Source organism: Eulemur rufifrons, chromosome 2 (assembly GCF_041146395.1).
Source record: "Eulemur rufifrons isolate Redbay chromosome 2, OSU_ERuf_1, whole genome shotgun sequence".
In the NCBI taxonomy this organism is placed as follows: Eukaryota; Metazoa; Chordata; class Mammalia; order Primates; family Lemuridae; genus Eulemur; species Eulemur rufifrons.
In genome coordinates this window covers 110,580,744-110,607,713 of record NC_090984.1, presented here as the reverse complement: position 1 = coordinate 110,607,713, position 26,970 = coordinate 110,580,744, and positions in this window count along the sequence as shown.

Genomic DNA, 26,970 nt, shown 5'->3' with positions numbered 1-26,970 from the left:
ATTTATTGAGCACATGCAATATGACAGTCCCTAAGTTCTGGGATAGGACTTTCAACAAGACAGATGTGGTTTCATCCACAAGAAATTCAGCATTTAGTGCAGCAGTGGAAATACCACTAGATTGGCTGTCACGAGGCACGGATTCCACTTTTAGATATTGCACAAACAGCATGGCACAGATCATTGCTTCTCCGCTCATTAGGAGACAATACTTTACGTAAAGGTAAAGAGGTAAGCCTCACTTATCACTAGAAAAACTGATGAGAAATAGGCCTTACTGCAAATTTCAATTCTCCTTCTTACTAGCTGTGTGATCCTGGGCACAATATCCTATTCTAATTTTCTTATCAGAAAAATGTGGAATTTCAATAATAGTACTTATTTAGTTAGATTATTTTGCAAATTAGAGGGAGATATATATATACATATATATATATATACACACACACACATATATATATATACACACACACACACACATATATATATCACCTAGACCAGTGCTTGGCATATAGTAAGTGTTTGGTAACTGTTTGTTGTTATTGTTCCAAAATTGAAGTAGCTGTAAATCTCCAGCAATTTAATTCAACAAACATGAATTGAGGCCCCCACAATACTTGTGGTATGTATGAAATTAGATATACTTTTTTCTCACATTGGAATATTCACTATTTGTGATGAAAGGCAGAACTCTTAGACAAATAAGTAAATAAATAAATAAGCATTACATTGTGCTTTTAGAAATAGAGGTATATGCAATGTTATGTTTGTGCAAAGCTATTTGAGAAATCAAGTACCTGGATAAACAGCTATATAAACATTATGAAGGATACAAATTTGAGCTGTTTTTCCAAATGAATGAATCACTAAAACTCTACCAGATGAATATCTCATGAGAAAAGAATTCTAAGATACATTCCAGTTTATCCCCACGTTCTCTCTCTCTCTCTCACAAACACACACAAACACACACAGGCACACAAGTACACATACAGTCACACTATGAACCTTAGGTAACACACAGGAATTACATCAATTATGTCTCTGCCCTGTGCCATGACCATCCATTTCCTCTTGCCAAGCAGTATAGATTTAGGGAAACACATGGTTGTAATCAGACTTGGGTTTGATTTTTGGCTCCTGTATATAGCCTCTTAATCCTAATTAATCTAGAGAATCTATGGGCTCTCTTCCTCAGTTGGTATAAGTAATTGGTGCAACCTATTCCTGCAAATTTCTGTGCACTAACAAAAAGACTGGGAGAAATGAAGACAGTTTTCCAATATCATCTTTCAGAAAATCCGGATTTCATGTTTGTCTGAAGCCTATCCTATACCTTTGGAAATGTATATAATCCATCTGAGCCTCAGTCCTGTGGCTGTAAAATGGGGATAATAATGAATAATATCTTCACTGTTGCATTGTTTGGAGGATTTGAGACCATTCAACAACATTCAGCAAATACTCAGTGAGTGTCTACAAGCACTAGTCTGGACATTAGGAAGGCCATAGTGAACAGGATGCTCAAGTCCCTGCCCTTTTATAGAGCTGACGTTCCAATGGTAATGTGTGTAAAGTGAAATCACAAACTGCTAAGCCCAAAGTCTTATTCTTATTTCAAGACAACCCTTCTTGTTCTCTAATAATATTTTACCTTTATAAAAATAGTGGGTAACTGGGTGTTGAAAATACAAAGCGTGCTTCAAGTATGCAAAATGCAGAGAGAAAGGACAAGAAGAATTTAGAAAAGAAGAAAACTATGAGGAAAAAAAGGATAAAACCAAGACAAAGTTAACTCAATTGAACTGCAGTTGGTAATATATTTTCTTCTTCTGGTAAATCAAATATTTCAGAAAAAAAATATTCATAAATTATTTTTTGAGGCTTTTTTCCCCCCTTGTGAGATGGTTAATATCAGATGTCAGTTTGACTGGATTAAGGGATGCCTACATGGCTGGTGAAGCACTGTTTCTGGGAGTGTCCATGAGGGTGTTTACAGAGAATTAACATGTGAGTCAGTGGACTGAGAGGAAGACCAGACCCTAACCTGGGCAGCACCATCCGGTCTGCTGGGGCCCTGGCCAGGCCAGGACAAAGCTGGCAGAATAAGGAGGATATTCAGTTGCTCTGCTCTATCCCTTCTGAAGTGGGATTCCTTTTTCTCCTCCTGTCATCGGACATCAGACTCAATGACTTTGCACTTTGGACTTGCACCAGCAGCCTCCAGGGGGCACTCAAGCCATGGGCCTCAGCTGGGGGCTGCACTGTGAGCTTGCCTGGTTCTTAGGCTTTCGGACTTGGACTTGGACTTGGACTTGGACTGAGCCATGCTACGATCTTCTCTCATTCACCACCTTGCAGGCAGCCTGTCCTGGGACTTTGCCTTTGGGATAGTGTGAACCAATTTCCCCCAAATAAATTCCCTTTGATATATATCCTACTGGTTCTGCCCCGCTGGAGAACCCTAATACAGATTTTGGTACCAAGAGTGATTCTAGGGGAACAGAACTTTAATCATGAGTTTCTTTAAATAGTTTTGGGGTTTCTGGCAATGGCTTTCTAACCTGATTAGACTCAAAAATGCTTAGAAATCTACTTCTAATAGGCAAGATCACTGATAGTCCTTGGTGTGAACTGTTTACATAGATAACACAAAATAAAAGTATCTGATACTCCCAATTACCACTTACACGAGGCAGGGAATTTACTGACTCTATACGGGATACTTTCAAACATTTGTGTAAAACTAAGGAATATAATGATGTTGGTTGGTTGCTCCTAAATCTCTGGACACAGTGATGAAAGAAAAGGATGAGCACAGGGATTCAAACTTCCAGCTCCAGATGCACATAAATAGCCTACAAGCTTCTAAGTGTGCCTTGCAGGAGGATCTTCTCACCTGTAGCCATAGGGTTAAAATTGATGAAAATCAAACACAGGTCCTCACCATGTGATTGGCTCGCTTACAAGGAAAGGTAAACTCAGCCTTCCAGGCTGTCTACTGTTAAAGTGAGGGCATTGATTGGGAAAAAATGGGTTCCTATAAGTTGGGATAGAGATCTGTGGGAGGACTCTGATAAAGCTGAGGACATTAAGCTCCTAAATGCTGATGAATCTTTTTTGCCAGGGGAAGTAGCTGCCCCACCCACAATGGCAGCAGCATCCCCACCCTCACCACCCTAAAGGTGAGTTCCAAGTGTCACTCATGACAAGGTGTGTGCTATAACTCTAAAAGATCTACTTGAGTTTTCTGGTGTGTACAAGCAGAAAACTGGAGGAAAATGTGTGAGAATAGGTATGAAGGGTTTGGGATAATGGTGGAAGGATCATAAAGTTAGGTCAAGCCAAATTCATTGACATAGGCCCACTAGGTAGAGATTCAGCATTGAATGTTGCAGCTTTGGGAGTTAAAGAAGAAAAGGTCCCAATAGTTTGTTTTGTTTGTTGGCTGAAACATGAATCAAAAGATGGCCCACCATGAGTGAGCTAGAAATGCCTGATCTCCTTTGGTTTAATACAGGGAAAGAATTCAAGAATTAGGGAGATCAGAATGTTGGAATGGATTTCTCAATAAAACATACTCACCCATACTGGAAGGGTCTAGAAACTGTACCATTCACTAATACTTTGAGCCATAGATTTGTTAGGGGAGCACCAATGTCCTTGAAGAACTCTGTGATTGCTCTTCTATGTATTCAAGACCTTACAGTGGGAACCACAGTCACTCAGTGGGAAAACTTAGATGCAATGGGAATAATTGGATCCCTGGGTGGCACCAGCCAAGTGGTGGCACTCAGTTGCAAGGTGAGTGTAGTTACCCTACTAGCAAAGAAAAGTCAGAATAGTCTGACTCCTGTAGACCTCTGGCATTGGCTAATTAATCCTGGTGTTCCTAGTAGTAAAATAGATGGGAGACCTCCTACAGTCTTAGATGATCTGTATAAGCAGGAAACTTCCAGGACTAGTGAACAAAAGTCTAGCTCAAATCATAAAAACAGAGAACCATAACCCCACAATCCATTTTCAGATTTAAGCCAGTTTTCAGCCCCAGAACTCCTTGAATGAAGGGGAGACCAGGTTCCTCTGAGGAAGTACCCTGGTATACTACTGAAAATTTAAACTGTTAGTCTTTCTCCCATCCTTTCCAAAAGGGAACTTGGCATTTTACCTGGATAACTGTGTACTGGGAAAAGGGAAATAATCAGACCTTTGGGGACTACTGGATACTGGCTCTGACCTAACATTGATTACAGGGAGTGTGGTTATTTCCCCAGTTCCAAAACACATAATTAGAATAGACATATTTAGCAACTTGGAGAATCCCCACATTGGTCCCCCAACCAATGGATGAGGACTCTTATGGTGGAAAAGGCCAAATGGAAATCATTAGAGCTGCCTCTATCCAGGAAAATAGTAAATCAAAAATAATATCACATCCCTGGGGCAACTGCAGAGATTAATGCCATCATCAATGACTTGAAAGATGCAGATGATGAAAGATGCACCAATGACTTGAAAGATGATTCTCACCACATCCACATTCAACTCTCTTGTTTGGCCTGTGTAGAAGACATACGGATTCTTGGAGAATGTAGATTATTGTAAGCTTAACCAGGTCATTATTCCAGCTGCAGCTGCTGTACCAGATATGGTTTCAATTCCTTATGCAAATTAACACATTGCCTAGTACCTGGTATAAAGCTATTTTTTGATTTGGCAAATGTCTTTTTCTTCATACCTGTCCATAAGGCCCACCTGAAGCAGTTTTCTTTCAGCTGGCAAGGTTAGAAATTCATGTTCACTGTCTTGCCTCAGGGATATATTAACTCCTCAGCTGTATGTCATAATCTAGCTCACAGGGAACTTGATCACTTTTCCCTTCTACAAGATAGTCACACTGATCTGTCACCTTGATGACATTATGCTGATTTGACTTAACAAATGAGCAACCACTCTGGACTTATTGGTAAGATATTTGCATGTCAGACAGTGGCCTTCTACCTCAGTGAAACTTCTAGGGGTACAATGGTGTGTGGGTTGTTGACATATCTCTTCTAAGATGAAGGATAAATTGTTGCATCTGGCCCTTCTACAATCAAGAAAAGACACAACGTCTACTGGGCCTATTTGGATATTAGAGGCAACACATTCCTTATTTGGGCGTGTTTCTCCAGCTCATTTACCAAGTGATCCAAAAAACTCTTCGAACTAATAAATGAATTCAGTGAAGTTGCAGGATACAAAGTCAACATATAAAAATCATTAGTGTTTCTATGCACCAATAATGAACAAGCTGAAAAAGAAATCAAAAAAGCAACCCCATTTAAAATAGCTACAAAAAAAATATCAAAATACCTTGGAATAACTGTAGCCAAGGATTTTAAAGATTTCTAAAATAAAACTATAAAACACTGATGAAAGAAATTAAAGAGGAAACAAGAAAATATATAAAGACATCTCATTTTCATGGCTAGGAAGAATCAATATTGTTAAAATGACCATACTACCCAAAGTGATCTACAGATTCAATGCAATCCCTATCAATGTAACAATGACATTCTTTACAGAAATAGAAAAACAACCCTAAAATTTGTAACTACAAATTAATCTGAATAGCCAAAGCATTTCTAAGCAAAAATAACAAAGCTGGAGTCATTATACTACCTGATTTCAAAATATACTACAAAGTTATAGTAACCAAAATAGCATGTTTATTGTATTAAAACAGCTATATAGACCAATGAAAAAGAATAGAAAAACTGAAATACATCTATGTATTTACAGCCAACTGATATTCGACAAGGTGGCAAGAACATACATTGGGAAAAGGGCAGCCTCTTCAATAAATGATACTGAGAAAACTGAATATCTATTTGTGGAAGAATAAAACTAGTCATCTATCTCTCATTATATATGAAAATCAACCCAAAATGGATTAAAGACTTAAATGTAAAACCAAACAATGTAAAACTACTAGAAGTAAACTTCAGTAAAATGCTTCAGGGCTTTGGTCTGGGGAAAGATTTTATGGTTAAGACTTGAAGAGCACAGGCAACAAAAGTGAAAGTACATAAATGGGACATTATCAAAATATGAAACTTCCTCACAGCAGAGGAAAAAATTAACAGAGGCAAAATACAACTTGCAGAATGGGAGGAAATACTTGCAAACTACTCATCTGACAAGTGCTCAATATCCAGAATATACAAGGAACTCAAACAACTCAACAGCAAAAAAAAAAAAAAATAATAATCTAATTAAAAAATGGGCAAAAGATTTGAATAGACATTTCTCAAAGGAATACATACAAATGGTCAACATGTATATGAAAACATGATCAACATAACTATTCATCAGGGAAGTGCACATCAAAACCACAATGAGATATCATCATCTCACCCCAGTTAGAATGGCTATTATCAAAAAGACAAAAAATAACAAAGGCTGGAGAGAATACAGAGATAAGAACTCTCATACACTGTTGATGGGAATGTAAATTAGCACAGCCATTATGGAAAACAGTATGGTGAAGAACTAAAAATTGAACTGCCATATAATCCAGCAATCCCACTGTACAAAAATCTACTCAAAGTTGAATTGAGTATTTATCCTCAGGAAAGGAAGCCAGTATATTAAAGAGATAGCTGCATTCCCATGTTAATTGTAGCCCTATTCACAATGGCTAATATATGGAATCGACCCAAGTGTTTATTAATAGATGAATGAATAAAGAAAATGTGATATATATGCACATATATATGTATACACACACACACACACACACACACACAAAGAATACTATTCAGGCATGAAAAGAGTGAAATCCTGTTCTTTGTGGCACATGGATGGGCCTGGAGAACATTATGTTAAGTGAAATAAGTCAGGCACAGAAAGATAAATACCACAGGTTCTCACTCATATGTAGGAGCTAAAAAGTTGAACTCATAGAAATAGTGAGTAAAATTGTGGTTATTAGAGGCTGGAAAAGGTAGCGAGAGGGAAAGATCAGAGATTGTTTAACAGATACAAATTACTGATGGATAGGAGAAATAAGTTCTAATATCCTATATAGCACTGTAGGGTGAATATGGTTAGCAATAATTTATTGTCTATTTTAAAATAGGTGGAAGAAAGGATTTTGAATGTTTTCAACACAAAGAAATGATAAATGTTTGAGGTGACGGCTAATTAGTCTGGTTTGATCATTACACTTTGTTTACATATACTGAAATATCACTCTTTACCCCATAAATATGTACAATTACTGTGTGTCAAAAAATCTACACAGTAGCAAAAAAAAAAAACAAACAAAAAAAAAACCAAAACCAGAATTATCCTCTAAAACATAGTAGTTGTCTATGTGGGGGAGAGGGTGTTGTCCACACACTGATTCTGCCAGCACATGCTGGGTTCATTTAACCTTTTTGTTAAATTCTTGTCAGTTCTTATATTTGTTGTGTTCTGTGCTTCTCCTCAGGTACGTGGAATAAAGGCTGTGTAGGACACTTGCCTTGTAACTAAAGGTTTAAGCAAAGAAACAACTTGTAATTCACAGATGCCTATAAATACATGTATGGGCTGGAGCAAACGATGGCCACTTAAAAACAATACGATGGTCATATTTATAGAACTGTATATCTCCAAAACCATTCATGTGCAAGTGTTATGTCCATTCATAGAGGGAAGGGCATTATGGGAACATTTTTGTCGGTCTAGTAATGCCTTGTAACAGTCCAAAAGTATGTTCAAATCATTTTCCTAAAAGAGCTTGGTTCCTAGAAAAAAATACTCTTTAATGAAATTTTTATAATAATAATTCTCACATACTTTATAAGATGTTTGCAAGACTCAAATGAGAAAAACAATGAAACGTTACATATAAGAGCAACATATTATTATCAAAGTTTTCTTTATTTTTCTCTTTCTCTCATTCTTTCAAACAACTCATAATCTGTGCTAGTTCACAAAATTAACTAGTTTAATTGTAGAATAAGTTGTGTTCATATAATTGATTTATTCATGTTAGTCACATAATTTATAAAATATAATAATAGTAATGGTAATAATGTAAACGATGTTCTAAAAGTGTGTTAAACATTCTAATCTTCACATAGCACCCCTGTGAAGTAGGTTAACAGACAATAAATGGCTTGCTTAGTTGCACATAGCAATGACTGCCTGGGCCCAGGGTTCAAATCCAGGGCCTCCAGATGGAAGTCCTATGTTCTTGACGTACATTCTATGATGCCTAAATAAACCCCACTTTAGACACATTTAGTCATAGAAATAAATAAATGTTTGGTTTTTAACAACCCATTATATTGGATTGCATGTTTTACTATTACCTGGGACCAATTTATGGCTTCTCACTCAAAATAGGTGATACTTCAAGCTGTTTGTGCAAAAAGAATCAGAGAATCATTGAGGTATTTGTGTTTCTTCTAGCCGTTCTCAACACCAGTCCAAGCACAGTTACCAATAAGCATGTTTAAGGAATGATGAAGAGACACCTCTTTGGGCATATCATTTCCCTTAATTAGTCTGCCAAAAAATATAAATTTTTTTCTCCAAGCCCAAGTAACAATTAACCCACAGTAGCACAGAGTCCTAAAGCAAGATTTTGACCTTGCCCACATTGCTCAACATGCTGAGTCCTTTGATGACATAGACTGCTTACTTACAGTCCTTCCACCAAAGGCTTAACAATGTTATACAGAGTTGCATAAAGTGGTTTGCAGCCCTGTTGTCAAAAAAATAAAATACACTGTCCATAGTGTCTTGGAAAACTGTTAACACATTGTTAGCAGTTTCCAAGCAAGGATATCATTAAACATGTTTCATATTAATGTAGTCTAGCTCACTGGCAATTTTCTCCTGGTAAAGAAATAAGGGCTTCCTAAAAGGTTTAAGCAAATAATATAGAGCAGTCTTGAAACATTCACGAGTCACAAATTGAACTTTCTCTCCTTGTAGCTTAGTAACCAAATAATACATTCTATAAGTAATTATAGAGATTTTTTTTTATATGTTGACTTCCAGTGGGTCACATTTTTTAGGAGGGTTATATTAAGAAACTCATAAAGTAAGAGGTATCACTATTTTATGTACATTTGGCTGTAAGTGTTTAAGCAAAATTAAAAGGTGGAATGTGATTATTTGTTCACTCTACAGTGAGTTGTTAATCAGCAGAAGTTATAAGATTCAATTAAGAATTAAATGCTTACTAGAAATTTAATAGTGTGTTCTTACAAAAAAATAATAAGAGTTTCTCTGTAACACTAGTATGGAACTAAATAGTTATCAGGCATTAGACCCCATGGATGGAATGAACTAACCCACTACCAGAGTTAAAAAGAAATTTTCTAGTCTTGACAGTATTTCTCAATTAGGGGCATCATGGTGAGTTTATGGCTTTCTCCTAGCATCTGTCATTAGCCGCAGTAGGAAGCAGGATGCTTGACTGGATGGACCATTGACCAGTTCTGGTGTATAAATTCCTGTTTGGAGTTTACAGAACTCTCTAAATTCTAAAATCCAACAGGATTTCCTCTGGACTCTGGGGACTAAATCATCACTTTGACCAAAGGAGATAGATTTATGCTGCTGAAAAGGAATGCATGCCCTGGGAGCTGAGGAGAGAAATTCCATATGACCTGGAGGGATGTATCCTCATCTTCTCTATTAGTGATTTTAAACCCACTATATCATTTTTCCCCTGGAGAGTTTGTTTGTGTTGTTAGTTTGCTTCACATCACATTTTTTGGATTGGAGGGGTTGAGCACATAAAATTGAGTATTTGGCCCAACTTCTGAAGCTTCAGAGAGAATAAATCCCTTCCAATATGACTGTTAAATGAGCCACAGTGCTGATTTATTGTCTACTAAACATTGGAGAATGTGGCATATTTGTTAGGGAAACAAGGCAATGAGGGAAAACTGAAATGTTGACATGAAGGTTTTCATATTAAACTCCGGTATTTTCCATCAAACAGCCACACATTTTCTGGTGATTAAAATTGAAAATTAGAAGTCAAGACTTGCATTGCTATTCATTACAAATATATTAACTCTACTATATTACTGATGTAGCCTCGAGAACTTTGTTAGAAGGAAAAAGAGCACAACAGTGATGATAAGGTACATGAGAAAAAAATGGGTATTTAAGAAAACAGGCAGTAAATGTTTCAGTGGATTCTTTTTGTGTGAAATCAAGAATAAATCCTCAGTGGTCAAAGGATCTTAACTTCTCCACATTCTTCATCTGGAATTTGAATTGCTCTGCAATCTTCATTTGACATTCACTCTGCAATCTTCATTTGACATTCACTCTGCCTCACTCTAATTTATGTTCAAGAATAGCTAACTGTTATTGAGCCACACTTTTCTGTAAGGAATTATGTTCATGCACAGGTATCTCATTTCTTGATGAGACGTCTCTATTGTAATAAAATTATTATTTATATTAAAGCAAAGGTTATTCCCTATGGCTCCCAGAGATTTATGTTTCTCTCCTTTAAGCCCAATAGAATAGTTCTAATCTCTCTAGGATACGCATGCCTTTTTCTTTTTAATTGTTTACTATGTGCCAGCATTGTTCTCGTTGCTGGGATCAAAACAAACAAAAAACCTCTAGAATCAGAAAGACAAACCCCTTCCACAGCTATATCCATAGCTGTAGTGTCTCTGTGGCACTTCTCATTGGCAGAACATAACCTTGTGCCTGTAAGCAAGGGAGACATGTTTATAGGGTCCAGCTATAATATCACAAACCCTGGCAAATGAGGGTGGATTTGAAGTGGAGAGACAATAAAGTGACAACTGGCACAAACAGTAAACTAGAGTCAGAAGGGTCAGTTCAAAGACAATAACTATGCTACAGGAAAAGTCTGCTCAGGTCAAGCCAAGGACAGAGGAAGTATAGAAAGGGGTGAATGGAGGTAAAAGACACTTCAATGATAAAATATATAAACTGACATGGGCTTTGCTCTGTGGGGCAGTGTGGTATGTTGGAAAGAATATGAGTTTTGGGATCACTGAAGTAAGATTGACCTTGTATTTGAATCTCAGCTCTATCACTTGCTGTATGTAGAACTGTAAAAAAGCTACTAACTTTTTCCCAACCTCAAATTTTTTCTTATAAAGTGTGGCAAATAATAGGGCATCTCCCAGTCATGAGGTGCCTAGCATGGAAGTGAATATATCATAGCTACTAAATGAATGACACACATCATTGTTAACTGTTAGTAGAAAACTTTGGTTTTCTCTTTTAGACTATATTTTTTTATTCCTTATCTTTCTTTTGTACCCTAAAAAAAAAACCCAACTCTTCTATGCCCTCCTGCCATCTTGCACGTATATGCTACAGCCATTGATCATAAAGAGTCAGAATTGTGAGACAAGATCAATAAAAATCAAATTTTAATTACTACACAAGTGTGGATAGATACAATCATATTCTAGTACACATCCAAAGAATAGGAAGAATGTGAGATAATTTTCCACTAATGAAACTAATTATTAAAATTATGTTTACTGGATAAATTTTTTACTACTTATCATAGACCTGTTCTGCAACCAAAAAGCACATTGTACCACTATTAACAGGTTCAATATTGCATGGAACAACATTAGTTCTGTGCACTTGCTGCAGAAAATGGTCGAAATTCATATTTTAAGATTCCTTATGAATATTTTTCCCCGGGTCAATGACATTTTGTGAATATTCCACCTTCTGAATGGCCATATCTTTATGGATGGAGCTGGGTAGGAGGATGAGAAATACCCTAGCCATGTATCATCTGTTCAGGGAATTCCTTGGGGATTTCATTAAAATAATTCAGTACCCAAAAATGGCTAAGTACAAATCCTGTGCTAGAATTAGTGACCCCTTTCTGCCTTTTGCCACAATTTGCAATCATTCATTTAAGAAACTTTCTGGGCTTCAGAAACAAATTTGCTTCAAAGTGGATTAGTTATTATTAATATAACGTTAATATAAAATCAATCATTTTCAAGCCCTGTTTTTCATCCTTCACAATCTAGGCAAATTTAGACATTTCCTTAATGTATTTCTTGATTCAGTAGATATAATATTTTTCCCTCTTGTTTTCCTTTGGAAGTAGTTTATACCTATCTTAGCACACTTACTATATTCTGCCTTATGCTGTAATTAGGGGACATCTATCTCTCAACACCAGATTATAAACTGTTAAGACGTTTGCCCCACTCAATTTCCCATACAGCTTGGCACTGTGTCTTGTGAGTGTAGGAGCTCAATAAATGTATGGTAAATTGAATTAATCTGAGATAAACCGTATGCTATAGCAATGTGCATGGATCTTCAACAGAGAGTTGGTCTAGAAAAAAGATAATTTAAACATATCATTTTTAAAAGGCTTTAACCTTGACCATAGCTACTTCCTTTTTGATGGTTAATTTTATGCGACATCTTTCCTGGTCCACAGATGCCCAGATATTTGGTTAAACATCGTTCTGGTTGTGTCTGTCAGGTTGTTTCTGGATGAGATTAACATTTGAATCCATCGAATGAGTAAAGCAGATTGCACCCCCCCCCCCCAGTGTGGGCGGGCCTTATGCAATCCCCTGAAGGCCTGAATAGAACAACAAGCAGAGTAAGGGAGGAGTCATTCTCTGCCTGACTCTCTTTGAGCTGGGCCATTGGTCTTTTCCTGCCTTCAGACTCACTGGAATTTAGATTATTAGCTCTTCCGGTTGTCAGGCCTTTGAACTCAGACTGGAACTATACCAATGGCTCTCTTGGGTCTCCAGCTTGCCAACAGCAGATTGCAGATTTTGGGACTTTTCAGCCTTCATAAACATACAGGCCAATGCCACAAATATATGTGTTCTGTTTCTCGGGAGAATGAGGCTAATGCATGCCAATCCAATAATGAAAAAACCCATGTTCTCTTGTCTCCATTACCACAATAAAGTGTTGAAAATGAGAATAAGAATTCAATTCTGATGTTTAATTTGTAGATTAATTCTATACCTGGCCATTCAGGTGACATGAGTAACACAAATTTCTTTGCTTGGCCCTCAGTGATGCCCTTTCTGTTCCATCATACTCAAAATAAATAAGCACCCAGCATTCTGTGGGCATTCTGCTCCCTCCTGAGTGCCCACCAGCTGTAGCTGACATACCCTTGAGGAACAGGGATCACCCTACACAGAAATTCAATCCAACTTAAAAGGTGGGAATCTGAAATATTTTACTTGGATACATCTATTACATAATACCTCAGACTACTTGTCCCTCCCATTTTAAAGAATGTAAGTGACTTCATGAGGAAATGAGCAAAGTTACAACAAAAAAAAAGTAAACAACCATTCCCCACCCCTACCCCTATAGGATTAACAAGGCCAAGCAGGAATTTATTTGATTAATCCAGGTTAGAGAATAAAAGTGGTAATTTGGTCTCATTGTACAAACAGTGACAAAACAAAACCTAGGGCAATCAATAAATAATCACACACACCAATGGTGAAGAGTAAAACACACATATAATTACAGTGCAAATCACTTAATAAAATTGTTTTCATAGTCAGGAAGAGTGACTCCAATTTTATCTTGTATTTTACTTAAATTCATTATTCTTTGAAAAACTTTGCATCTTATATGACAAAGTTACAAAAATACAATTAAACTTTGCAAACACCTCAGGGATTATGTTCTTTCCCTATCCTCCCACTATAAAATTAGAAAAGGAAGCTGATGACTATTAGCTGAGAGGATCCCTGTGAGGGACTAGAGAGGTGCTGAGGAAGAACAGAGGAGACATTCGCTCTGTTAGGAAGGTGACTGGTGTTCCAAAGGGAGTAGGTTTTTGTCTCAGGGCCTATAATATTAATATTAATACTAATATGCAGACTCAGGAGCTATACCTTGTCCTAGCATTTCAGGAAAGTATGTAAGCTATGCTAGTGTGATCTGTTGAAATAGAATCCAAGGAGACACCAATTCAGATTTATCAGTAATTACTGTGAATGATTCTAATACTCTCTAGAGTCAAGCTATTTAAATGTGGAAGTCACATATATCCTTGGATTAGTTCTGTGATGCACTAAAGGATCATATCTAAGTCTTTATTTTCTCTTGCCAAAGGCATAAAGTTTGTGCAAGAATCAATTGATAGGATAAAGGGAAAAGTGTCATGAAAAGATGGGAATTATGACAATCATGAATTATTTCTCCAATTGTTTTGCTGTGGCCATGGTGTGCTCTGCACAGCACCCTGATGAAGCAGGATTTCTTTACTGTCAAGTTTCTTGATTGATAAAGAATAACAAACTCAAATAATTCATCTATCATCATCAAAAGGAGCTCGTCCAGGCCCCCAACATTGTTTATTTCACTGTGAACACAGACACGTTGGGCATTTTGCAATGTCAGGATAATAAGATAATTTCCCAAACTCTGTTTTCATTTTAAATCATCTAAAATCGTGAGTCAGGTTTCATACCTTGACTCCTGTCCAACAATGAAAACATACTCAAGACACCTGTTGCAAAGATGCAAAGTTAACTTGATTAATAATATAATCATGAATGTTAAGCTACATTTGTACGCTGCTTTCTATACTTCAGTGCTCTTTATTTTACTTTTTTCGACTGAACAAATATCGAGCCCACTGATATGTACTGATGCATGTGTTTGCTTACCATATGCGCTGGCAAAATATAAACGATGAGAATGAGAAAAAATACTTTCAAACTTAAGATAAAACAAGCTTTCTTTCCAAGTTAATTATCATACCCTTCTTTTATTTGGAGCCATTTCCAGTCATTGTTAGGTGGGGTGATTAAGAAGAATTGATTATTTAAATAGGACTTTATATTTAGAGGTTGCACTTAGGGCAAGATGAATATTGGACGTCTTGGTAATGGAAGCTCTCCCTAAGGATATAAGAGTTTTCTTTCTGAGTGGGTTTAGTGCCATGATTAATACCCTGAGTATGTATCATCTGCTATGTTATCAAAAGACGTGAACAACTTGACATAGAAAGATGATAATTCACATTTGCTACAAACTAATGCATTTTTAGCCCTTTTTCCAAGGCCTGGGTACATCAAATGCTGCTTGAAGATTGTCTCAATAGACAAATTGTTCCTTTCTTCTTTTCCTTCCTGCTCAGATTGTTATCTGGGAGAGAATCATGTGCGGGTATGAAGAGAATAACTTATCAGAAATGAGAAACTGCCCAGAGGATCCGGAGGCTCAACTGTTCCCATATGTGCTGGGCTTCTGCCTCATTCTGGTTCTCAGCAAATGGGCAAGTCCCTGCTTTGCAGCAATTTTCAGAGGCATTTGGGGGATGTCTGGAGGACTGTGGCTGCTATGAGCTTGCTCAGGGAGGTCGTCTTGCAGGGGAGTAGAAATGCTAAACTTTGAATGAGAATAAAGAAGGATTAAGAAGGAGCTAGTCTGCATTGTGTTTGTCATTTACCCCTTCCTTAGACTGGCAGATAATTTTCTTTCAGGTACAGGGAAATAATATATTTCAACATTATCAAACATATTTAACAACATATTTATATGCAATTTGAATCATTCACAATGATTTTCCTTTTCCCAGACATTGGCAAACGTAGATAATCAATGTTATGCAGTCGGTACAAATAGTTTTCTCAAAAGACTATCTTGTCTTTTCAACAGACAGATTGTCAAACTACCAAACAGGAATGCTCAATGTACCAGAAATATTGCTTATTTGACTAATTGCAGATTAACACTTCCTGGGCTTCAGTAATATTAGAAAGTTTTAGTGGCTGTAGCATTTTTATTTCCTTAAAGAGAAAGCAGCAGAACAGCCCAGGGCCCATTAAAGAAGTCACCTGCTTATATAATAGCACTTAGCAGCTATTTTTAATTTCTTCATGCAAACTCAGAATTCTTAGCACTAAGCAGACATCTTGGGGATAAAGGGAGTGATTTGAAGTATTACTAAATTTCTTTAAAACAAAACAGAAGGACATTTGAGCAGTAAAGATATATACATATATACAAGCAAATAATTAAAAGACAAGTAGAAGGGTAATGATTTATAAAAGTACAAAAGCAGTATTAAGATTCCACTATTTCATAAATTATGAAGGTAATATCAGGAGTATGGCTAGAGTACAGAGCATTTAAAAGTTCCTGCTTTATTTCACAGATTGAATAACTCCTCTTCTCAGAAATCAGTATGCAGTTCTGGTACTTTCCCCCCATACCAGGCTATGCCCACTGCTCCATTATTCATAGAGACCTAGGTTGGGCGATTGGAGATGACTCTGTCTCCCAGAGCTAAAGCTTTTGGGCATGGCTGATCAATTCCAATATTTCTAATACTCTAACCCACACAGGAAGTGTCTGCCCGGCATTAGTTTGATGCAAAACTCTAAGGGTTCTAGGGATTCCACTGAAAGAGAGGTAGAGCTGCTGGTGAGGAAAGTTTGATTTTCATCCCATGGGAAAGTTTTGATTTAGATTACTACAACCTGAACTTCCGAAATTCAAGGTGAAGTCAAAGTACAGTGAACTGAGAAATACTGAGGGAAAAAGAACGTAAGTTACCAGAGATTTTATTCGTATGATACAAAGTTCCTTCGTGCTTAAGAAGAGCATTAGTATTGTGATAAGAAAGCCTGGGTTTTGGGTCATGGCTCTGACATTTTTTTTTCCCCACCACCCACCCTCTTCCTCTGATATTTATTAGCTGTGGGACAATTACACACTGTCAGGCAAATTACATACTTTTGGTCTCAGTTTTCTCTTCTGTATAATGGGGGTAATAATTCATAGGGCATTTCATGATGATTTTGAAAAGTGATTGTCAGGCCACCCATATATTAAATGTGTAAAAATGGTAATTGTAACCATTATAATAATATTGATAGCTACAATAATTATCAGGGACTGTAAGGCATTATGTGGGAATGGCACTTCAAATTGCAACAAAATTTAAAAAATTCTGCATAGTATAACCATTACATATACAGTATTAAAAGACAACAAATTTGGTACAAAATTTGCACTTTATTTCACAACGCTTTGATGTATGAAAGGCCTCCAGATATCAAAAAAAAAAAAACTGTCTAAAACCAAATAGAAAATGGACAAAAAATGTGTTCTGACAGTTCATAGAAAAAGAAAACCAAATGGCTTTTTAAAATATTGAAACTAATAAACCTCTTTCATAAAAAGACAATGCAAATGCAAGCTACAATATAAAATAATTTTTCATCTATTAGCAAAAATCAAAAAGATTATGAACCCAGAGGTTGACAGCAGTTTTGGAATATAGCACTATCTCTTAATCCTTTTTGGAATTTAAATTTGAGCAATATTCATGGGAACTCACACCTTCAAAATACAATTTTACTTCTAGTAAGTTACACTACAGATATACATGCTCTCTGATGAAATGTTATTTCTACAGCAATACTAATTGAAGCCTTAGTTGTTATAACAAAAAAAGGAAATAACTGAATTATGGAGATAGTTATATAAATGTATATAATTGCGGTACGCCCATTCAATGTAACAATCACCTATTGAAATAGTGCAATTAATAGAAAGAATGGGATTACTTTTACATGTACTGATCTGGAAGAATTTTTAATTCTCATTATTCAGTGCTAAAAATCAAAGGACCAAATATAAATATGTGTTATACAGGTGCCTCTAGGGTGAAAAACCAGATTGCTCCTTCAGAAGTGTAACCATTCAATTCTATGCCATTTGAATGTATTGCCTCTAAAATATTTTTTCTAAATGTTCATCTGGTCAAAAATAAAACTATCAAGACCTATTAGGTAAAACATAGTGAATTGACCACGTATGTAAATCACCAGTCTCTCCCAGAACCTCCATTAAAAATGAGTAATTCTTTTTAAAACCATAAACTGTCCTATGTGAAGAGAATGAATGTGAGAGAATAATTTGGGCATTGTGAGACATTAACAAAACGTTGGAAATTGGAGATCAGATGAAGAGATAGCTAGAAAGCAATTCAAAGCTGAAGTTCAAGCCTGTGGAAACAGAGGCCAACGTGTAATTCACACCCAAAACCCTGAAATGGATTACAATTTATACAAGATCTATAGGTATAGACATACGGAAGACCTCCAATAAAAATGTCACATTTTTGCTCCTTCATCCACTAGTTGACAAGGTAGGTTCATAATGTCTATCTTCCAGTTTTTTAAGACGTCTGTCGGAAATAGCTGGCCAAGGGTCATGAAGTATTTCACAGAAAGCATCCAAAACTAAAGAGAACAAATCAATCCTACAAAACAAAGGCACTTCAAGGAAACAGAGACAATGCCTAGAGCAGAAAAAGGATATAAAAAATACTATAATTAATATTAGATAAGAAAAAAATTACATCAATTAAACAACAGAATTTTTTAAAAATATTAAGAAAATAAGAATAAACTCTTAAAAATTGAAAATATGACAGTAGAAATTTTAAAAAGTACAATAGACATTAGGAAAATTAAAAAAAAATAACCTGGTAAAACAAAAGGCAAAGAGATATGAAATTGGAAAAAAAAAAAACAAACAAAAAAACATCCAAATTAGAGAACAAACTCAGAATGTGACTGAAAAGAATTCTAGAAAGAAAGAATTGGAAAAACTGAGAGGAAAAAGTATACATCAAACAAAAACAAAAAATCAATGCAATATTCAAGATCTAAAAGAACATGAGTATTTGAATGGAAAGGACCTGCATACAGCTCAGTAAAATAAATAAAAATAGACCTGTATAAGGTTACACCACCTAAAAATCCTTAAAAAAAAAAGGGGGGGGGGATTAAAAGTTTCTAACTTTTTCCAGGGGAGGGGGGAAAAAGCTTTGAGCTTAGAAAATATTAATAACCAGAATGTAGATCCCTTTTAAACAATTCTTTCAAAATCCTATGGGAAATTGATGTTCACTGTATAAAGCTGTACCCAGTAAAAAAAAAAAAAAAAAAAACAACAATCAAGTTTAAGCATTTAAAAATAAATTTCAGACAATTTCTCAAAAAGTGCCCTTTCACAGCGGAGTTGCCAATAGACTAGCGCAGACTGGCAGACTGTGCTCTACCTATCCTCAGGTGTGAGCATTCACACAGACTGCAGGGGTGTGTGAAATTCTTGCATTTCTAAAATCAGAGTGGTTCTGTTGCCATTCAGTCTTCTCCAAAGAATTTACTGGAAAATAGGATCCAACAAAATAAAGTATTAATCCAAGATAGAAAGAAGACCTGAGATCTAGGAAACAGTAGCCTCAATCTGGCAGAGAGGAAAAGAATTCCCAGGACTATATAGTTAAGGGAAGTTCTCAGACCAGGACAACAGTTGTCCATTAAACCTGGAGAAAAACAAATCCACACTGGAAAGGAACTAGAAGTCTTAAAATATATGTATACAAGGAAAATAGTTGAATATGTTGATTTCCAGATGCGTTTTATCATTTTGTGACAAGTTTGACGGGTCCAGAGGAGAATTTGGTAATAAATTAGTAATAGCGATACAGAGGACTAAGAAAATGAATAATAGAAGCAATCATTAACATTAGAGAAAAGTTAAAAAAGATTACAAGTAAGAAATTACACATTGCATGGCTTTACTTTGAAGAATATTTATGTCATAGTCATAATTTAATGCTGAATATTAATTAAACTTAAAGTAATATATTGGGGAAAAGGGGAGAAGGGAGGTATGTATAGCTAAAGTGAATACTAAATTCTCTTCACTCATGGTAAGAAATCAAGAGATAATATCTAAAATTTGAAAATCAAAATGCACTATTTTTAAGTCTGTTATTTCAAGATGTAAACATAAATAGGAGAAAAAAAAACCTAAAAGACCAGAGTGACTGGCTCTGAGAAGTCAAAATCTGTAATGAGCGGGAGTGAAAATATATCTGTACATCTATTACTCTGATGTAAATAAAATTTAAATTAAAAATCATGTCAAAATTTACATGTCAGCACCTGATTTTTCTAGTGGCAAGTTCAATTATTTTGTTGTTTAGATTCTTCTCAACTGTTTGCAAAAGTTTTAATAAAGCTTTTAAATTAAACGGTCAAATATCTTAGATTCAAACAACCATTTGAAGACTGCATAGGCAAGAGCTTGGTTGTGGCACAATAGCTTGACTTTGAGTATGATATTAACACTGTTAGTATTAGAGAAGAATTAGTGCGCACCTCCAGGGAAAATGCCAACATTGTATTATCATAAAAAACACTTTAAAGGTGCTTTTATTAGATGAAATGTCCTTAGCCTTGTCTAATTTTTTTTTCCTGGTATCCTTTTGCAGTGTAACAAACCAACTCTAAAATGTAGTGGCTTAAAATAACAATAAATTTATCATCCCATGATTCCATGATCAGCAACTTAGTCAAGTTCAACTGTGTGATTCTTCTACTGGTCTCACCTGGGGTCACTCATGTGTCCATTATCATTTGGCAGCTCATGTAGAGCACAGTGGGCCAAGGTGGCTGGTTCCGGTCCTGGCGATTGCCAGCTGTCTGCTGGGTCCCTCTGGCAACATGATCTCTTATCCTCAGTATGGCTAGCTCAGGATCCTTCACATGGTACTTTCAGTGTTTCAGGAAGGCAAGAACTGAAGTTCCAAGGATTTTTGAGGTTTAGAACTACCACAGCATCCCTCTCATCACATTCTACTGATCCAAGCAAGTTGCAGGGACAGTATTCAAGGGCATGAATAAATGGTCTCCATCTCTTGAGAGGGGAACCAACAAACATTTTGTAGTTATCTTGAATCCATGACATAGCCCAGAACTGACTCTAATCTTAATCAGTTTATAAGTTAAGTGAATGTAAAGTCATATCACAATAATTTTTATTAGAAAGTATGATGGTAGTTTACATTTACCTTTTCATATCTCACATCCCCTTCCTCACATGTATTCACCCTCAGCTTAGGGTCATGATATTTTTTCCTAATTTCTATATATATCTGCTTTCTTCATAACATTGCAGATTTAATTCGGAGTAGAACTCATTTGACATTCACTTTCATATATTGCACAATAATTTACTAAGTACAAGGTACAAAAAAAAAAAAAAAAGGAAAGTTTTGAATAAATTTCCCCTAATGCCATGAATAGGATAAGAGAAAAACACAGCAACAATACAAGAAGATGCATTTGAAATATTTTAACTAAGATACTTTAGAACACGTAAATGCTAAAAACAGTGACGTTTAAAAAAAACAGGCAAGGAAAACGAAAAAAATAACACAATGTCAAATGTCAGCTAATTACAGAATAGAAAGTCAGTTTGGTGTTTGAAACTGTTACATGGAAAAAATCCAGCTATTTCTTGACTTTTAATCATTTTAGTCATCATTTTTATTAAGCTTTGTTTGTCTTAGTGAGACTTGGAAGGGAGCTAGCTGTTGGCAGAAGCAAGCTATAACGTCCCAGGACTGTTAGCAAAAAAAGATATGCATTGCTGCATTTAATTCTACTTTTGTGTAAAAATGTATTATTATTCTCATTAAGTAGCTCTGACCATATCTGGTAGAGAAACTCAGGGTAGTAAAAGGCAGATGAATCATAGACTGAGGTCCAGAGAATAAAATTAAAAGATATTAAAGGATAGCAAATTTAAACCAAAGGTTTTATTGGATAATGTGAAGGCAGGAAATGGAAGCGAAAAAGAGCTCTTTACGGGGAGCTAAAATATTGAATTATTTAGAGTAGCGCAAAGGGACATGCCTAGGACCAATGAAATGAAACTAGGAAAATGAAAATTTTGTCTATCAGAGGAAAGTTGCTAACATCAGGGATATAATGAAACTGTCTCCCAGGAGACTTGTTTCATCTAACATAGAACTTTTCAATCTTAAAAGCTAAAATTTCATTTGACCCTGTAGCATCCCAGCCTCCCTTATCCATGTATCACTATGGCAGAATGAATTATGTTTTCAAGCCATTGAAAACACTTCTATTTAATGAGTTATTTTGCCTGTCAGAAATGAATTATTCCAATATCCCATGCAATAACAATACCCCTGACCATCACCAACAAAAATGAAGATAGGTCCTACTGAAATTATTACCAACATTGTTGGTTAGACCTTCTGCCTCACCATATGAACATGTGGAAAATTCCTGAATTAACTGCAATGTCATAAGTCCTTGTGTAGAAAAACATAATCTGAGTCTTCAAAAGGTATTAGTCTCTAGCTACAAAATAGGTCATGATGATGTCAGCTTCATTTCTACAGCAAAAAACAAACAAATACACAAAAAGCATGCTGTGATAAATAATTTTGTGGCATTTAAAAAGTTGTATAGGCTTTTCTAGGAAAGAAGGGAGAAAACACGGGGTCTGTAATTTTTCATGGAAAACCTTGGGGACAGATTTGTTAAGAATTCACAATTTTAGAGAGTTTAGGCATAATATGGTGCATCCACCTTAAATCTTTTCAGCTGTCCAATAATCAAAATATCACCATTTCTGCAGTGAAATATCTGACTGTTCACACTAAGTGGGAATGACGTCAGGTTTTACCACCAGATTGATTCACAGGAGATCAGATTTTGCTGTTAAGAAGTTATAACAATTTTTTTAGTGCTCAGGGTTTTGGAATTTGTGAACTACAGGTAAGAGATCATAGACTCATAACTGTTACATTCAGTATTTAAACAAATCTAAATACCAAGTGAAAAAAAAATCCAAATGTCTCTATATATAGTGCTTGTAATTGCATTTGCATACACAATTTAACAAAATATCTCCCTTTTTGTATGTGGACCAAAAATAATCATAATTTAACAAAAAAAAATGAGTAAGTAAAAAAATCAATGGGATGAAGGATCTTACAATGTTTCGATGTGCCCAATAATAAAAAAAACCTGATACATATGCCTTTATTTTCCTAAGTTGAGGTCACATATCTCATTCTAAAAGTTTGAATTTAATTTTCAATGTGGTCAACTACTTTTGTTTGCTTAGTTATATGTAATCAGCAAATAATTTGTTTTCATTTTCTTCTTAAAGATTTGGACGTGGTTGTCTCACTTTACAGGATATTTTGGAAATGAGATTGGAGTTAAGATAACTCATTCACAAAAGTGAGTTGAAGCAAATATCATAAATTGTATCACAAATATTGACTAATGAACTTTTTACAAGGATTAATCACAAACAAAACTGCAGGCAGAACTCTTCAAAGGGAAATATGTTTGCCTTTATTATGCAAAGACCTTGACCAACCTATAAAGAAACTTTGGTTGCATTAAAGAGCAGTCAATTAAGTTTAAAATTCAAAAAACAAAAAGTAGAAAACTCTTATTTTAGATGTAAGATACTCACATATTACAAAGGAAATATTCTTTTTCTAGAAATGTAATAGTCCATTTCTCATTTTCCCACATTTTTATAGATTTGAGCTAAACAATCATTAAGTTCTTGAGACCCAAAGCACCTGAACAATCTCAGCAGGGCTCAGTGACAAGATGAGCAATTACGTTTTTGCACCAAGCATTACTGATGCAGAGCTCAACAAGTTTTGTTTTGTTTTTAAGTTTTTTTACAATTTCATTAAAGGCACTCACTGATCTTACTGCCATTGTTTAATAGGGATCTTTGTATTTTTTCTCTCATCAAATTTGATTACCAGAATAATTTTTAACCAATCTTCTAGTATAAATACATAAATCTAAAATGAAAATCTAAATACTGGGAGCTTTAAGATTTTATAAAAGTGAGAGGTCCAGTCAATGCAAATATGATTTTAAGTAGATAAATGTACTGCAAACCTTCTAAGTTTCACTTTCAAGTTTGTTTTTGTTGAATGTTATCTTCATTTTAAAATAAATTAATGTACCTGGTTCTAATAAAGAAGAAATTTGAGCAATTCTAAATTTTATTTACCAAATCTGGTCTATGTCCATAATGAATACATTTGCGTATTTCCTTCAGCAAATGTAATTTTACAAATCATCTTCACCCCTCCCCCAAAGCTGGCATATGTTGGGGTCATGGTTAATCATATTCCTCGAAAGGAAAGTTGGGGCAAAATCTGGAGGGGAGAAAAGTAAAGAACAGAATATGTGATTAGCATAGTCTGTGCTTCATCAAGCCATCATTATGAGTTGTTTTATTCTTCCCATTTTATTCTTGCCATGAGAATGCTACATATATAGCTAGAAGGCTCAGAGGTAAGGTAGCAAGTCCTAAGTTACAAAGCGAATAAAAAGCATAACCATACATTTTCCACCTCTCTATTCTGCTCATGGAAAATTACGTAGCACAAAAACAAACTAAGCAACCCGTAGATTGGAAGATAAATCTATTGCCATTTTATTACAAACACTTTGATTCATTTTTATTTTGAATTATTTGTACCACCTTTCTCTTAATTTATGTAACTAGAACCTAACTCTTTGTAATCTTCTTTAACAAAAAATGTCCTTTTTTTCCTTTGCTTGTATCCTGCAGAGATTAAAGTAAAGCCACAAGGTGGGTGCTCTCTTACATCTGAGAATTCAAAATCATTGCATAGGAAAGTGAAACCACTCTCACAGGGTTAAAGAGAATTATAAACCAGGTTTTAGAAAGAATTATTTTAATAGTTTGGCATTATCCAGGGTGTGTTGGTGCACTTGGACCCCCTTCCCTGAAGCTGCTTACTAACCAAGAGTCACACAGTATGCTGACCACCTGCTCCCGTATTGTTCCTATAGATAGAACCTCCAAGGATAGAATCATAAGACCTTTTAGCTGAAGAGTTGCTTATGGTGTTTTTTAGATCCTGAATTCCAGTGAAACTGCTGACGCCAACCAGTTTAAAGACCCCCCCACAAGGGAACCAAGTCAGCACAAGAATGCAGTTTCTTCATCTCCCTGTCCCCTGACTTTGTCCCTCATTTCTTGATCAATCAACAATCCCCGCACTTTAGCCCATTATCAGTGCAGACCCCTTGAAATCCCTATTCCCAAATCTCTCAGGGAGGCAGGTTTGAGGTTTCCTCCCATCTCCTCATTGGGCTGCCCTACAGTTTGGTTATTAAACTCTTTGTCTGCTGCAATCTTCGGTGTCTTAGTATATTGACTTGCTGTGCACTGTGCACTGTGCAAAGGAACTTATTATGGTTACAAAAGCCCTCCCAATTCATCATACATCTGTGCAACTATGTTTCTTTGAAATTTGACTTACAATTGTTTGTAATTCTTACTCAGTGTGTTGAGTTTTCAAAGATTCTCAAAGCTCATGGATCAGGTTTTGTTTTTCTTTTAGGCATTGATCTTGTTACTTACATACCTGTTGTGGGTTAAATTGTGTCTCCTGCCCCCAAATTCATATGTTGATATCCTAACCCTCCAGCACCTCAGAATGCGACATTATTTGAAAATAATGTTGCAGATGCAATTATTTAGGATGAGGTCATACTAAAGTAGGGTGAGTTCTTAATCCAATATGACTGGTATCCTTATAAAACAGGGAAATTTGGTTATACACACAGGGAAAGTGCTATGTGAGCCTGAAGACAGAGATCTGGGTGATGGATCCATAAAGTAAGGAACACCCAAGGTACTGACAAACCAGAAGCTAGGAAAGAGGCTTGAAATAGATTCTCAATCACGTCCCTTAGAGGGAACCAACCCTGTCACCACCTCGACCTGGGACTTCCAGCCTCCATAAGTGTAAGACAAAAAATTTCTATTGTTTAAGCCGCCAAGTTTGTGGTACTTTGTCACAACAGCCTATAAAGATATAGGAAAACACAAACTCAATTTCTCCTATTATACTCTAGCAACACAGAACACTTCTGTGATCTCAGATGCATGGAGTTTTTTCCCATTAACAACCAATTCTGCAGCTGATTCTCTAGTGGAGACCAGCGAGGTGTCCTGTGATTCAATTTAATTCTGATACTATCTATCTGGAGATAGCATCAGATCCCACAAGTTGAGGGCTCAGTCCCACAAGACTGCCCCCCATTTCAGATACCAGCCACAAGCACAGGTTGTGACTTTTGCTTCTGACTGATTAGCTATCAATCAGAGTTACCATGGCCCCCTCCTTGGATTCAATTAATTTGCTAGAGCAGCTCACAGCATTCAGGAAAACATTTTACCAACATTTACCCATTTATTATAAAGGCTGTTACAAAGTAACAGATGTAAGATGTAAGAGAGGCTGAGGGGGAGGTATGGGAGAAGGGAGGTGGAGCTCCCATGCCCTCTCCAGGTGAACCATTCTTGGGGAGCTTCCATGTGTTTAGCTACCAGGGAACTCTCACAACCCAGTCATTTTGGGATTTTTATGGGAGTTTCGTTACATAGGCATGATTGATTACACCATTGGCCAATAGCATATCAACTCAACTTTCAGGCCTCACTCCCTTAGCTGGAGGTTGGTGAGAGTAGATGTGGGGAATAAAAGTTCCAAATCCATAATCACATGATTGGTTCACCTGTCAAACAGCCTCTATTCCAACACTATCTAGGGGCCCTAAGTGACCATTCATCTCATTAATATACTAAAGACACTCTTAATAGACACATGCCAGAAGTGGGATGAATACCAAATAGCAGTTTCAAAAAATCACACAGCCTTGGCAAACTAATACAATACCCAAATAGTTATTTCTTAGGAATTCACAGTCTAGTAAGTGCACTTTACTTCCCATAAATCATAGGTGCACAACTTGACATGTCCTCTAAATAAAATGCCCTCAGTTTAACTCTATGTAAAAACTTAGTGATAAGTTAGGAGTTTAGATACAAGAAATGCCCAAACACCTTTATCATGCCCAGTTTTCTCTTCCTTTCCATCCTAACCAAGAAGCAAACACTGACTGACCAAACAATGACAGTTATGAAGATGACTATGGACCTTCTTATGACTTGGTCAACTGAATTGCTTCTAAACAATCCTATTGATAACCTTATTACCTGCCCTTTTCCCTCTGCCCAAGGAGAGTTGGGGAAAAA